Here is a 17073-nt window from a genome sequence, read left to right as displayed (position 1 = left end):
TTGCATCTCTGGGGTTCCTACCTCTGTAATTTCTTTATTGTTTCTATTTCCATTTTTAGATCCTGGACAGTTTTGTTCAATTTCTTCACCTGTTTGATTGTGTTTCTCTGTATTTCTTTAAGGGATTTTATGTATTTCCTCTTTAAGGGCATCTACCTGTTTACCTGTGTCTGCCTGTACATCTATAAGGCAGTTATTTATGTTTTCCTTAAAGTCCTCTATCATCTTCTTGAGAAGGGGTTTTAAGTCAGAATTCTGCTTTTTAGGTGTGTTAGAATGTCTGGGACTTGTAGGTGAATGCCCATGTCCACTGTTCCCTGTGGCACTCTCAGTTAGTCTGGGTATTGGGGCTGGAGATAGGAGTGGGCCTTGCCTGTGAGCCTGGTTATGACAGATCTCCTGAAAGTCAAGCTGTCTCTGGATAGGTAGGGGTCATGGCTAGAGGAGTTGGAGCACCCAATCTGCTTCTAGGGAGCAGTTTTGGAGTAGAAGGCTATTTTGTCATTTTTAAATTTTTACGTTTATAATTTACCTCAAGACCAAAATAACAACAAAATAAAGACCATAAATTAATGTTGAAAATCTTATGTTTTTCAATGAGGGCCTTGGGTCTTCTAAAATGTTCCTTCATTAGACTGAGAAGTCCTATACTTTTCAGCAGACTGACTTTTTCATAAGTGCATACAATTTATCACCACTGATGTCCACATTAATCTTTTATTTTCTGTCTGAAATAATACCCCCTGCTTAAACTCAGACATTTAGAAAACAATGAGACGATGCTCCATCAGGTTGATGTATGTGTTCCAGATGTGCCTGTGACACTTTAAAGTCCTTGTCACTTTATCTGCTTCAACATTGGGCAGTATAACCACTTTTATTTTTCCTAGGATAGAAGAATGAGTATTTTTGGTTATTTTCCTTTTCTATAAATGTGTATTACACAATCTGAAAAATAAGCATCAGACAAAAATTCAAATATGAGGCAAAAAAAGAATTTAAATTTAAATGGCCCATTAAAGGGCAATTAACACTTATTATTATTAGGAATTAATGGAGAAATGGAAATGAAAGAAACTGCATGATGACAAAAAAGAAAGATGAATGTTTTTAGAATATCCTAAGAAGAAAAGCGTGAAGAAGATCTACATAAGGAAAACCACTACCTCTGCTTTGGATAAATCTATCACTTTACAACTTTTCAAGGGGCTACATTTGCATTTTGAGACTAGGGACTTGTTCTGAGTCATCATATAAACTTATAAACTACACACTTTTCATATGTGAAGACATCAAATAGTTAAAGCAGACAAATATCCACTTGCCTATAAAGTTGTTACTTGATATAATTGCAAAAAAACAACAACAAAAAAACCCAACAAAAAAACCATAACTGTGAATTCTTAATAGATACTTAATAAGTTTTATTAATGTATTTGTGAGGCTAGATATGGAAGACCATCCATATAATCTCTGCATGTAGGAGGCTGAGACAGAAAAACTTCAGTGAGTTTGGAGCCATTCCTGCTCATGTACTGAGTTCTAGAATAGCTTACTTACAGAGTAAGTCTCAATATAAATTAAAAAAAAAATGGCTTTTAAACATTGTCTGCCAGAAAAATGTTTATAATAATATAGACAAAATGGAAATGTGGTGACTATACAAAATCTTCCATGACTCAAAAGGGGAAAGAATGAGGGCTTACCTAAAAGTAATTATGAACAGAAAATGGAAACAACTGCTAATAAGTCACACCTGCAGCTATGCTTCTTCCGTGAATCATATCTAAAACCTAAAAGGTATATTTATAAAATCATAGTCCATTGTTAGGATCTTGGGGAGGATGATTTTCTCTTAAGCACTGCTGGAAGGAGAGGACATCAACACAACCTGTGTGGCTTTAATATTATAAGTCCTGTTGGTAGGTGTGACCCCTAGGCCCAGCATGTGGAGACAGACATAGGAGAATTACATGTTGGAGTTCAAACACTGTCTCGCAATAAGGGTAAATTAACTTACTTATTTGAATTAAAATCACTTGCATATCCTCTCATTCGTTGATACACCTTTTAAAACTATAATCTATAGGTATAAAATATCTAGTATACTGAGAGATACATAATGTTAGTTCAAATTAAATTTGACGTGAAGACACAAAAATGTTAAGTATTCATTGGTAAGTAGTGGATGACTGATTTATTATATATTCTCTTTGTTTTTGTCATTTCTCTCTGCAACTATTCCTCAGGCCCCATCTCTACATTTATACATTTATATAAACAAAAAGGAAAGCTATCATATTCTTAATTACAAACACACTTTGTAGAAGGCCCATGCTGCCAAGATCAGCACTGAGATCTAGCACAAACACTGACTTAAATCCACCCATAACCATTGCCAATAAAGCAACTTTCACTGGAGCAAACTGGAGAGAACCATCTAGGTGGCTATTACATTTTAGGTTTTATGCCATAGTCTCTTCCTGTTCAATCTGCTAAATCAAGCACCATTAACTCTGTTATTAACTGAAGAAAAACTAACAAAGTGTATAAGTCACAGCCTTCCTCATTGACATACTCCTTTCTTTAGAGAATTAATTCACCTTAGTCTGCTGTGTCCTCTAAAGTGTTAGTTGAGAAGACAAACTCCACCAACCTCCTAGAGTAGAGATTTATCTCTAATTCTGCTTGTCATGGTCTAGCTTACCACTTAAGTGAACTTTTCTTTCAGAGCTCTCTGAGCCTCTATTCTTCAGTCACTAAACTCTGTTCATAGTACTGATTCCCATATTGAAGCTATCTGGGTACAATTTCATCCTATATGTGTCCTGTGTTGTATTTGATACTTACCATTCCGGCCCATAAGAACTAACAGATGAAACATGCTTTGTTATTTAACATGTTGGATCAAGAAAGATTTAGGTTTTTATAGATCTCCCAACATTTGGGAAGATAAATGAAGAAGAATTCCAGTTGCTCTAAATATAAACACAGCAATTTAATTATTGAAATAACTAATATCATGAGGGTGATTTCATCACAGGTTTTTCAAACAAAAGAAAGTCCACCATTTAACAAGTGGATACTAAAGTTGAGTGGTGTGACTTGATAGATAAATACCTAAGAGGTTGATAGCTCACTGGGATGGGATTTAGTTCGTGTGTGTCTTTGGACTTCTTGAAGGAAGGTTGAAGAGCCTCCTTTTGTCTGAAGAGAAGACTCAGACATAAAAGCTTTAAAGAAGGAGCAGGGCCCTTCATGGACAAAGTGGCTTCTATAGTGCAGTCCTTAATTCTCTCACTTCTGGCCACAGAGACATTTGCTCTGCTCTGAGCTCTAAGTGAGCTTTTCCCACTACCTTCCTCGGTGAGCCATTGGAACTCATGAGGCACAAGTTATGTGACACAGTGTCACTTTGACCTAGGTATGCTTTCTTAAGGATGGTCTCGACCATCTCAAGCATGGGAGCTGCTTTATTTTTTTAAAAATTATATATATATATATATATATATATATATATATATATGCACAGACACACACATACACAAACACACACACAAACACACACACACACAAATATATATATATATCTTATATTACCTAAATATTATTGCATGTAATATATATGTGTGCATATATATGTACATATATATCTTATATTACCTAAATATTATTACATGTTTTATATTTTTTTTTCCTCCACTCTTCTCTGCCCCTTTGGAAACACATCTTTAGGTGTACAGTTTAAGTCTTGCATGAAAGATGTATTGATAATGCTTATGAGATGACTAGGGAGATGTGGCATAAAATAGTTATAAGGGCAGTTGGTGCATTTCCTTCAATCCAACCTCAAGTACTGATGTCTGTGGAAAGTAAAACATTTGAACTGGATTCCTGTAAGCAAACATTTCCTCCTGTAACTTCAACAACACATAGAGATGGACACTTTGTCATTGTTCTGTTTTCTACTTTGAAAAAAAAAAAAACAGAGTCATAAATTTGAAGCTGGCCTTGAATTTACAATCTCCTTACCTCCACTTTCCAAGTCTGGGAATGACACACCATGAACCATTGTATCCATTATTTGGTAGATATTTTTAATGTATTTACCATAAATAAAGTTTCTCTGGACAGTGAGGTAGGTCCTGGGGCCATCGTTGCTAATAGGCAATGTGAGAACTAAGTCAGAGCTGAGACCTGCAATGTGAAGTTTCCAAGGGCCCTTCTCTTCTTGGACTACAGACACTAATACAGTTTGCTGATGAGTGGTAGAGAGAGGCATTTTAGCAAATAGGGAGGTGAAGAAACCAAGCCCAATAAAACATTCACCATCCTTTAAAATAGAAGGATGGCAAAAAGCTTAACATGAGGCAGAGGCCAAGAACCATGTCTACGGTCACCAAGCTGATGTGTAGAACAATGAAAACAATGCCAATGTAAGGATCAGTAACTGTCTTTTCAATTTTCTTTGTAAAGTTACCCTGTCATGAGGGCAAAACTGAAATTTACAGAGTTGGATACTAGGAGCAACCAGATAAGCAGAAAACAAAATTTAAAACTCAGGTATGATTCCACACCAATACCTAAGACCAAGGTAGTAATATAATAATAGTAATAATAATAATAATCTTATTATTATTTAGAAGTTGACTTCAAAATTTATCATGAAAAAGCTTTTGAAGACATTTATTTTTTTAATTTATTTGTAGTCGCAATGGTAGGAAGACCAATAAAAATGCCTCGATTCTTTTTTCAGGCTCATTCTCCTCCTGAAAGTAGCTGGGCATGTCGTGATCTTGCTAGTATAACTAGGAATATCCAATGCCATCCTGCAGAAGACTCAATGTTACTCCTTATAATTAAACATTTTAAGAATATCAGAAACAAATCTACTTACTCTTACCTGAGATTTTGTCTAAATGTCTTTATTGTCTGAATCCAAGCTTGCCTATCCTGAAACCTGTGAATTCATGAGATCAAGGAGAGCTATGCCCCAAACCAGAAACTTGCATCAGAGATTATGAGGATGTTTTGGTGGGCCCTTGATTGCATAAGTTGCCAGGCAGGTATCTTGTAGATGACAGAGTTGTATTACAGTGTCAAAAGGGAACATTTTTAAGAATTTTAAGAGTAAATTCTAATGTCTCTGGCTTTATGTCCAAATAATTATTCAATTTTAATTAAAACATTCACTATTAAAATATCTGAAGGTTAGGGACTCCCAGTGATTTTTAACCTCAAGAGCCCCATATATTTTATTACTGCAACTCATCAGGTCGCTACAGCAAGCATAGACTTTATGTGAATGTGAAATTAGACACTATAACATCTGTTTGCCTTCCTGACATTGACAGCTCTTAGGTCATATGTAGTGAACACTGTGTCTGTGGAAAGGGCATGTTCAGAATTTTCCTTATTTCTCACAGCTTTCATCTATAGATGAAGAAACTGAAACCATGCGTTAATCAGATCAGCTCATCTCCACAGCCCGTGTTTCATCATGCATGACTACGAGAAAGAGAAAGCAAACACAGAACATATCACATTACAATAACTGATGTAAATATGCAAGGGCTATTTTATAATTCACAACACACATTTTGAAAGTTGATGTGATCTGTTTTAAAGAAGAGTTTAAGCCTGAAATTTCTATGTGCTTCCTTGTGATATCATTCTGTAGTGAGGATGATTTCTTTCCCCAATTATAAGCTGGCCTCCTGGTCTTTGGAAATGTGTTATTTGCTACCATATTTGTTGCTGCTGTTGTTGTTGTTGTTGTTGTTGTTGTTATTTAAAGTACTTGTACCCTCTTGAGAAAAAAAATGATTTATGAAATAGCAAAGGGCTACACGACAGTCCACAAAGCCCAGACAAGTATTCAAACATGTAGTATGTTCATGGATTTAGTGAAAATAAAATAGAAGTCACCTTAGCCTCAATATGCGGAATTATCAAGAAAACATTTGGGTCTGAAACTCCCAACTTCTTAGCTAAACTAAACATGTTTTTGCTATTGAGGAAGAAAATAAGTGTGTCTTTGCTGAGAGTTTTTTCAGCCAGGTATTTTACTTCATCATTTTCACAAAAGGATCAAACTTACTGAATAAAGAAGGTATTTAAAGTGTCACAGGCAAGACAGAAGGAGTAATAAAATTTTCTCCAATCCCCCAAATGAAGAGGCAACACTGAATAAAAGTGTCTATTTATGAAAGTCAAGTGATAAAACTAGAAGGGAAAAATAAATAAGATTTCTATTCATCATTTTTTTAATTAGGTATTTTCTTCATTTACATTTCCAATGCTATCCAAAAAGTCCCCCATACTCTCCCCCTCCCAGTCCCCTACCCACCCATTCCCACTTCTTGGCCCTAGTGCTCCCCTGTACTGAGGCATATAAAGTTTGCAAGCCCAGGGGGCCTGTCTTTCCAATGATGGTTTAATTTTGAATAATGTTTGTGCCTTACACGCTTTTTAAAATTTTTTCTTTATTTACATTTCAAATGGTGGGGAAGAGAGTGGGGGAAGGGAGAGGGGAACCTGATCTGGTATTGGATGAGGGAAAAGGACTGAAACCCTGAGGGCCAGCAGAAAGAATGGAAACAGGCAATCTCAGGAATAGCAGGTTGGGGGGGGACCCCCAGAATGCACAAGAGACCTGGGAGGTGAGGACTCCCAGGACTCAAAGGGAGGGACTTTAGATGAAATGTCTGACAGTAGGGAGAAGGAATTTATAGAGCCCACCTCCAGCAGGGAGACAGGACATCAAGTGAGGGATGGGGTTGCCATCCCACAGTCACATCTCTGACCCATAATTGTTCCTGTCTGAAAGAATTACAGGGATGGAAATGGAGAGGAGCCTGAGGAAAAGAAGGTCCAACAACAGGCCCAAAGTGGGATCCAGCTCAAGGGGAGGTCCCAAGGCCTGTCACTATTACTGAGGCTATGGAGAGCTCAGAACAACGGGATTTATCATGATTGCCCTCTGAAAGAACCAGCAAGCAGCTGAAAGAGTCAGATGCAGATATTTACACCCAGCCAATGGGCAGAAGCAGCTGACCCCTGTTGTTGAATTAGGGAAGGCTGAAAGAAGCTGAGGAGAAGATCGATCCTATAGGAGAACCAGCAGTCTCAATTAATCTGGACCCCCGAGATCTCTCAAACACTGGACCACCAAACAGACATCATACACCAGCTGATATGAAGCCCCCCAGCACACATAAAGTAGAGGACTTCTGGGTCTGTGTTCATTCAGAGATGATTCACCTAACCCTCAAGAGACTGGAGGCCCGAGGGAGTTTAGAAGACAGGTGGAGTGGGGAGTGGGGGCATCCACATGGAGACAGGGTAGGGTGGGGAAGAGGTATGGGATGTGGAGCAGTCAGAGGGTGGATGGGGGGGGGTAGGGAATGGAATATGGGGTGTAAAAATAAATTAAAAATAAAAAATACTTATCTTTAACCTACAAATATATGTGGCTCTCCACTCTCATAAAAAGTATCCTTCTGCTTTGAAATAGTAACTTTTATGTGTGGCAGAGAAGCAGACCAGCAAGTCAGCCCAGGTTGATGTGTGGACATTGATGGATGGACTTTCACAAGGCTCTGCCCCTAGATGAAGAGTTTCAAGTGATTAATAATTCCTGAAGAAAATTAGTCTCCTTCAGGGAAAAGACCCTGATAGATTATCTACTTCCAAGTAGTCAACCCTAAACAAATATGCAAAGGAGCAACACTAAATGAACTCAGTATGAGCTATACATATGAATATGTAACAATAAATAAAGAAGTCAGGAATTTAAGTGAATATGAAGGGGATATTAAGGGAGTTGGAGGGGAAGAGGGAAGGTTTGAATGGTATAAATATTGTGTAAAATTCTGCAAAAAGTCAGACATTTCATCTAACTTTAGAGGTATTATATTTTCCCTAGTACAGAAATAAAGAATTTGAGACTTGGGGAAGTTAATTAATTTGTCTAAATCACACATTTAGAAATAGATGGGAATGTTTTATTTTGAGAGCTATACTTTCAATTACAACATGTAACTGTAATGTTTTTGTGTAAAACTATGCATTACCATGGTAATTGTGAGTGTGTTTAAATGGGTATTTAAATGTCCCTACTCTCTAACAGTCACTGACTCTCCTCCAATATTGTGACTGAGACAATTCCACTGATATTTCATGCTCGATTGAAATTTTTGATCTCTCTGGAGCTTTTCTCCAGGGATAGGAAAATAAAATATTTTCTATTCACTGTTCTAATCAAAGGCCATGGTCACATTCAATTGTTGTCTATCCCTTACCCTTGATCTACAAGCCATCCTGACAACAGGACCCATTTTCACTGTCCCCATGACTCCTTCATGACTGTTGACATGGTTGTCACTGCTGCTACTCTTTGAATCCTCAGAGCTCCCTACTTATATCTGGAAAAGACTCACATGCATTTTAAGCACTGTCAGTTTTAAAATTTATTTTTCACACAATAATACTCAAATGAGAATTCAAGGATAACTGATTTTGTTGTTGTTGTCTTTTTGCTTTGAGACAGGGCAGTATGCATCCCAGGCTCTTCTCAAATTCACCATGTAGCTGACAATGCCTCAGGATTGTGGACCCTCCTTCATCCACCTGTTGAGCGCTGAGATGAGAAAGTCACCACTTCCCACTCAGGTGCTAACTTCTGATTGTTCACAACTGGTTAGATACTTTTTCCCGAGGTTTGTTTGCTTCTGAACTCTCCTAATTCTATGTGCTGGCAGCCTTTCAATGTTCCAGGGTGTTGCCTTCTCTGTCTCAGATCACTGGTCCCCAGTGCAACATAGGTCTTTAATAAATCTTCTTCCGATCAGCTTTTGAAAATGGAACTCCGTGCTTTCCCGCCATCAGTTATGTACATGGATGTCAGGAGGGCCTTCTCTTTAGTTACAACTACCTTCCTAGGATTGCCTTTCTTTCCATAGCTCCATTAATGAGTCTGAAGCCCTTCAAAACCATATGTTGCAGTAGAATTGTGCTTTCCCCTAGTAGTAGTAGGGTATTGTTCTTTTTAACACTCTCTTATTTAATGGTCCCTTGGTTATACAAGAAACCTAGCAATCTCACACATGCAAGTCATTGTAGCCCCAATAGCTCAAGATTTACTATAGGCAAGCATACATTAACAAGCTGGTTTTCAGATCTTATCACTTAACTTCCTGGTATTACATCAGAGGAGTATTTGGGCTTGAATTCTAATCATGTTTCATAGTTGGATATTTGTTTGTGTGGTGAGTGTGTGTGTGTGTGTGTGTGTATGTGAATACATGATGTTGATCAGGATGAGTACTTGAGAACATAATCCAGGAGAAGGATTCTTTCAAATGTAGCTACGTCTTTGGTATTGTTACAGGTGTCACATGCATATGATCACTTTTCACTGGTAAATGCAGCCTTCTGTACAAAATTCAGTCATGCAGTTTGCCTGCCTTAGAGATAAGGCTAAGGCTTTGTCAGAGCACTTAACCACAGGTGTAAAACTGTGATTAAAAAGAGACTGCACATTTAAGTACCAGTAATTAGAAGTGAATTCTTAATTGCAAAGTTACAGGAGCATTTTGTGCTTTGCTCTGCTATCCCAAGCTTTTGAAAGGTGCTATATAAATGCAAATTGCTTCTCCCATCATTTATGCCATGCATTCATGCCATTGAAATGTGCATTTATAGGAACTAAGCTTAATAATAAAATACTAAATATAAAATATCTATTAAAAAGAGCTACATTTCCAGCAGCCAAGTAAAGTATATTTTGGTATTATCCTTTGAAGCATTTTCCCATGATGATGAGAAGCAAATTCTGTCTTTATGTTTGATTAAGAGAATGAAGTATGCAGATAAAATCCTTCAAACTGATGAAACTACAAAACAGCAAACAGTTTTATATAAAAATATATCATTGTCGTCTGGCAGCATTTAAATCGGGCAATTTCTGACAGTGAGGCACATTCTGGTTGTAGCACATTCACAGCCTGTGAAGTATTTCAAGAACCTATTCCATGGCTCACAGAAAATGGAAAATCGTGAGATACCAAATATTCTGTTCCTATAAGTATTTGTTTCTTCACTCTGACCTCAGTACAATATCTATCAGAAAATCTGGAATATAATATGCAACTTTTGTGAAGACCAAGACTTACATTTTATGAGATAATAATTAGGGCCTCATTCTCAAAGCTATATGCAAGATATACAAGCAGTTGCTGAATATTAAGAGATAGGAAGCAATCTTCTCCTGGGATGGATAATGGAGAAATATTCTAATACCAGTAGTCAGGCCTAAACTAGTATCTATACAAGTAACAATAAATGGGCTCAGAAAATGATCTATCTATCTACTATTTATGTATTTATCTATCATCTATCAATCATCTATTTATCAATCTTCTATCTTATATCTATCTATGTATCTATCTATCTACTATCTATGTAACTATTGTCTACCTATTATCTATAAATCCAATATCTATATATCTACATATGTATTATCTATCATCTATTAATTGCCTATCTTTCCATATTCTATCTACCTATCATATATCAATCTATATAATGACCATTGTATTAGATTATATAATAATTATGAGGAAGTCATGAATTTGAAAGGGTATGAGAAAGACACAGAAAAAGTTTAAGGTGTGTGATAGCATTATGAAATCTGTATCAACACAGTAATCATGTGTAAAATTCTGAAACATAAAATAAATATAAAAATTATATGCCAGAAAATAAAGAATGACACACCCGCAAGAGTCCATGTGTTGTGTAATAGTAAACAACAACAATAAAAATATTGTGGGTAATCAATGGATATACTTCTTTGTGTTTGTGCTGGTATGTGTATATATGTATGTATGTATTTATGTATTTATTTTGTGGTGTGAAATACAAATGGAGTTAGCTCCCCAGTTATTGTGTGCTGTGAGAGTTCTGAACAACTCCTACATACTTAAAACTGACATCTTGTCCATATCCAACAGAGACAACAGGACTAGTACCCAATGGTCATCAGGCTTTGGTAGGGATGTGTGTGTGTGTGTGTGTGTGTGTGTGTGTGTGTGTGTGTGTGGGAGGGGGGAAGAGGAGGGATAAGAAGGGAGAGAAAGTTATTTTTGTTTGAATGCTCTTACCTTCATCTACTTTCATTGCCCATGTTAATGCACTCTAAGACAAAATAAGAAAAAAACCTAATATATTCCCAGAATCTGCAAAAACATCACAGAAAACACAACTATAAAGAAATAGAGTTCGACTTATCATTGTTAATTTTTCAATTTTTAATAATTCAAATACTGAGATAATGCAACAAATTAGTCAGGTCATTCTTGAACACTGAAATTGACAAGCACAATTACATTCTTCACATTCAGTTTTTCCTTTTCTCATTTCAGATCCCTCTCCCCTTCTTTGATCTTTCTAATTACAGTCTTTGTTGTGCAGTCTGACAACTGCAGAGTTGACGTTTCATTAAATCTGTGAAGTAGGCTCTCATTCTTTCTTGTATAGTGATAAACCAAACATGATACTAATATCTATTTGATTTTTGTCTTTAAGGGGAAAGAAAAGTAAGGTATGTGCAAAATTGCTAGAATTTTACCTTGGTCCACTTTCTGTTGCTAAAACAGAATATTAAATCTTGGGGATTAATAATAAAGATTAGAGTGTATGTGTCTGGCCTTTGAGATGTCCCAGACCATAAGGGGCTGTCACCTATTTAGCTACTGATGAGTTCTTTCTGCTGTACTAGAACACAGCACAATAAAAGGAGGGCAAGGGCAAATACATCAAAGGGATTATACCAGGAGTGACACAGCTTCATAATCACTGACTCATGTATTAACTAATCCAGTTCTGTGGTTGGAAGAGTTCACTCAAAAGAAAGGCATCAACCCTTCAAAAAAACCAAAAAAAACAAAACAAAAAAAACCCCACTCATCTCTTCAAGGTCCTGGGTCTTAATTCTATCACAATGTAAATCAATTTTCAGCAAGAAAGGGGAAAATTAAAGCCTGGCAGAATATGTAATATCATTAACTATTACGATTTATCAGAAGAGTATACTAGTCAATTAATTGTGGCATCTTAAAATTTGTCAAGTAAGTAGTAAAGAATTTTAAGCTGATTGCTCTGGCAGAGCCTTTTAAAGAAATGTTAAGTCCCTTCAGTTTACCTCTACTGAGAATGGTCTCTGATCTGCCACTGTGCCCAGAGTGAATTTGCAAAATCATGAGAAAAGGGTTGGTATGTTTTAGGGGTTGTGGATATGAAGCAACTGGCCGATTCTTGAATTTTCATGGATGTAGTTCACATGCTATTTGTGGAAACCACCTGATGCAAATCTCTTACCTACTCAGTGACAAGAAAATAAACAAATGCATATTTGATGTACAAAAATATCCATCATCTGAAGAATGGAAGTGTGTGTGCAAATATATATATATATATATATATATATATATATATATATGTATATGTGTGTGTGTGTGTGTTTGTTTGTGTGTGTATGTGTAGCTGTACTGAATTTTAAGAGTGTTGAAAAATTAAAATCACCCACCTTTTCTTTGCACTTTTTTTTCAGCAAAATATAGGAAAAGTATTCTATTAGATATGGATAGTATATTTTTTCTCTGGACATAAGGAAATGAGACTTCAGTAAGTTGTCCCTCACTGTCATCCACAAAGCAAATAACAAAGTTAGCAGAGAGCATTATATTGAATGAGTAGATTGTATTTAGGAACATGCATACATGGAATCACACACACACAGACACACAGACACACACACACGTACCTACAATTTTAAAGAAAGATGACATGATTTTTAAGTAGGGCAAGGGAGGTACATGGATTTTGGAGGGAGGTACAAATTGAAACAATGATGTGATTATCATAATCTTAAAAATAAAACAATATTTAAAATAAATCCACCACCACAACTACAAAAGCTGAAAAGAGTGAATTTATCTCTTGGACCAATGTTTTAACTACATAATAATGTACAAATCTTTGCAAAGATAGTATTGATTTTTTTGGATACTCACTGAACATTTGGTGACTTTGGAAAGTGAACTCCCCACTTGTTCATGATCTTGCTTTCTGATCTGAATATAGTGTTTCTTCATTATAAATGTGGTGAAACTACTAGATAGTCCCATGGATGTCACGGAGAATGTTTCTTTAAAACTTGGCTGCTACATTTCAGTTGATTTTGACTGACTGAGCAGTAAATTTCAAACAGCTAACTTGAAGGTTAATCCAGACAAATGAAAACATTTTGGCTAAATGAAGAATATTACTTCTACTCTCAAGGTCTACTCTGAAGCATCAATTATATAGGTCAGTGTGTCCAAAAGGGGAATGTGTGGCTTTGCATTTTGTGAAGCATATAAATTGTGCCTTCCTTCCTTCCTTCCTTCCTTCCTTCCTTCCTTCCTTCCTTCCTTCCTTCCGTCCTTCCTTCCTTCCTTCCTTCCTTCCTTCCTTCTTTTCTCTTTCAAATCTTTCTACTCAGTGGCTTCATTACATTTTTTTAAAATGATGTCATTCATATTCAGAAGTACTTTTATTTATATCTTTAAAAGTATTTTTCATTGATACATTTTGTACATATCCATAGAAAAGTCAGATGAGCAGAGGAATATTTTCTAGCACATATATTCCTGCAATTGGATTCATTATCATCTCTTTGTATCACTGAATTTTAGTTATCCAAGGAACATTAGGTCATATACCTAAAATAATTAGTAACATTATGAGCTAGGTCATCATTTAGAAAAATCACCTAAATCCAGGCCTAGCTACTTCCAGAGTGTCCTTTATTCATTGACTTGTTTACTGTGTTAAAGAAATAGCTTGAGGTTTATAAAGAACACATTCTCCTAGTGGTGCACATTGTCTTTCTAAAACCCAGCTGGAGAGATAAAATTTACAGTGGTCAATGCAGTTAGTTACAGGCTTAAAAGGGTTCTTCTGTCTGGACCTGAGGAGATAATAAGGGGAGCTCCTTGATTCTGAACATTATTTTTTTTATCCTTGCTACAACATAGCTATTTACTGGTGACTTTCTGAGAAATCTCTTTCGTGACTCTTCGCCCAGATACCATGGGGAGATCTCCTGAATGAGTAATTGGAAACTCAAGGAGAGACTTTATTTTGACAGTGGAGAATAGACGAATTCAGTATTTGGGAATGCATCATTGCTATAGACAATGATTTTTTTTCTTTCCAATAATGAGTGGTCAATCCCCATTTTCTAAGAATTTTGCTTCTTTCTCATGCCAGAGACTTTGGTAAACAGAACACGCTACTGAACCACACTCACACCTCCTCATCCACAGCAGAAATATTTTTTCTTTTCCAAAGAGAAACTTCAGTGTGCTGTTTATAATTTACAGGAAGGTTGTGAGAGCTAGCGGTGGGTGCTTGTGGTTATAATCAGATGATAAAAATGTAATGAATGTCTAGTAGGACTTGTTTATCATTGCTGGTCTCAAGCACACTAGCATCATTTGAATTCAAACAGCAATGCCCTCTGCTACAAAAAAAAAAAAAATGCCTAAAGGTCCAAGAACTGTCTCCAGGGCTATTCACGGATGTACATTAAAGCTTGGTTGGAAACAGATTTCCTCTGATATTATTAAAAGGGAAGACTAGAGTGTTTGTGGAAACCTATACACTTCCATAAATAGATTCCAAGTGATTTCACTGGGTAATTGAGACTTTTCAACTATGAATTCAGAGAAAATTAGAACAGAAAGACAAATTGTGACATTTCCTAGTATCTAAACATGAGACCATCCTCCACTACCATGCCACAAGTGAACAAGCAATTCTTACGCGCCATTACTTTAAATTCTCACCGTATCTCAGGTTGTGATGTATTACATTGCTTATAAGCTGATGAGATTATGAGTTTTGACTTCCCAGCACTGTATAACACAAAGGTAAACCTGGATTTGCTTCTAATAGCCTAAGGAAGAAAAGAAACACACATGCAAACAGTCATGTACACAGTTGTCCTTGGAGGAAATGAGAGTAATAAATATAACCACAGCAAAGGGAGAACAGAAATCACAGTGGGGACAAAAATAAAATAAATGTTTTGCCTCTTTCCTTTTCAAATCATTACTTTGTGGGGTGGGGGCACATGTACCTGTGGAGGTCAGAGGACATCTTTCCGAACTGTGTTCTCTCTTCTACCTTTATGAGCATGCTGGCATTTGAACTCAGGTTTCAGGCTTGTTTACTGCAAGTGCCTTTACTGGGTGGGTCATATCTCTGGCTCTACCTCTGTGGGAAGCCACATGTGCCATTGCAGAGTGGCAGTTGGCTACTGCTGGCCACCACGCATACATAGGCAGTAAAGTTCTTTTGCCAAGATGAGGTTTTGAGAATTAACCAAAATTAACCAATCAGATGAGAGAGAAGTTAACCAATCAGAAGAGAGAGAAGTTAACCAATCAGATGTAGGCATGCAAATATGGTGATAAGCATAACCCAAGCACAACCAATCCGGGTGTGAGACATGCTTCTCCTAGGCTTATATAAGCAGCACCAGTTCTGGGCTTGGGTTCTCTTCGCCTCTGCAATCAAGCTCTCCCAATAAACGTGTGCAGAAGGATCCTGTTGCAGCGTTCTTGCTGGTGAGACGGCGGCGCACACAAGATACCTCTTCATTTCTTAACTGTTAATGAGTATTTGCATACCTGATTCCTTGCTTATATGATGTCATACTTGGGTTAAGATGTCCTACTTTGATTATGATATCATACTTTCTCAGTCTTTAGCTTAAATTTTCATTTTTAGTGAAATTAGAGTAGTTCATTTAATTACTCATGTATAAGATAACTATCATTAACACAAATTGAAAAACATTAATCCAACTTTCCTCTACTTATTATAAAGACATGAAATTGATTAATTAATATGAAGGAAAATAATCACAGTCTTTATATCTGAGAGACCCAGACTTTCCCTTTTGATATGACTGCTATTGCTGTTTTTACATATGCTTCCATTTTCCAAGTAGGGACAGATAAATAATTTGCTAAATTTATAACCTATACTATTCCAAATGTTTGGCTTATTCTAAATAATTCCCCATACTTTCAGTTTGATCTTTTCTTGAATAGCTTCAGTGGTGGGAAATTCCAATATTCCACTGTTAATGTAATAAATGACACCTTTATATTGACCTAAAAGTAGCATTCTTATTTCTGTTAGTGTCGCTCATGTGGCAAGATGCAGTAGATTATTTTGTCACAGGGTACGTGGGAAGGCTTGGAGTTTACCTTCTACCTATCATAGTGCATTTCTAACTATAGAAAACTGTGTACTGAAAACGATAATGATTAGAAGTGCTTGAAAAAAGACATTGCTCCCTGAACTTTCAGTAGTATCTTGATATTTACCACTGCTGGTGATGTACAAATAAAAGCTGTTGAAATAAGTGCTTTCCACATACTTGCCCTCTTCATTTTCTGCTATTTAAGTTGCCCATTAAATTTGATCACTCTGCCAGCAAAACACTATTATCTTCATTTACAGAACTATACTGTCCAGCATGATACCAAACTATTTTGTCCAGCATGATACTCTCAAGTAAAAGTCAGCTTTTAAGTTTATATTTAAATTAAATTAATTAAAATTAGATTATCATGTCCTTCATTCCAGTGATTACATAGCAGTCTTTGAGAGGCAGCATGTGACTAAGTGACTTACTTAGTGGTTAGTGAGAATTTACAACAACTTAGTTGTTGCTGAATGCTCTACTGGGAAACATACCTTATTCCTGGATACAAGTCACTAATGTTAACTTGTTTATTTTCTGTCTTGGGAGGATCCCAAATCCCATTTATTTTGCCTTCATTAGAGGAAAAGAGGAATTAGAAATCGACCAAGGAATTGTGTACTTTTTAATTGTTTTGCAGTGATTTAGGGAAAGACCCAATGGAATTATTGCCCTGAATAGTCTACTTCCTAGATAAGAAATACATCCAAAAATGATCATATCCTAGAAAGAGAATGATGTAAGATGTT

The 17073-nt window shown here is 36.4% G+C and overlaps 1 long non-coding RNA gene across 1 annotated transcript; it reads right to left on the bottom strand.

Moving 5' to 3' along the window:
- Positions 1-751: 751 nt before the first annotated feature.
- On the bottom strand, positions 752-15360 carry LOC110311218 (uncharacterized). The gene is made up of 3 exons (XR_002379942.2): positions 15188-15360; positions 14895-15004; positions 752-886 (listed from the first exon to the last, which is right to left on the bottom strand). It is a non-coding gene; the product is annotated as an uncharacterized LOC110311218 (long non-coding RNA).
- Positions 15361-17073: the final 1713 nt, after the last annotated feature.

This window comes from Mus caroli, unplaced genomic scaffold (genome assembly GCF_978045245.1).
Source record: "Mus caroli unplaced genomic scaffold, Mus_caroli_1 scaffold_17, whole genome shotgun sequence".
In the NCBI taxonomy this organism is placed as follows: Eukaryota; Metazoa; Chordata; class Mammalia; order Rodentia; family Muridae; genus Mus; species Mus caroli.
This window is presented reverse-complemented; position numbering and strand designations above follow the sequence as displayed.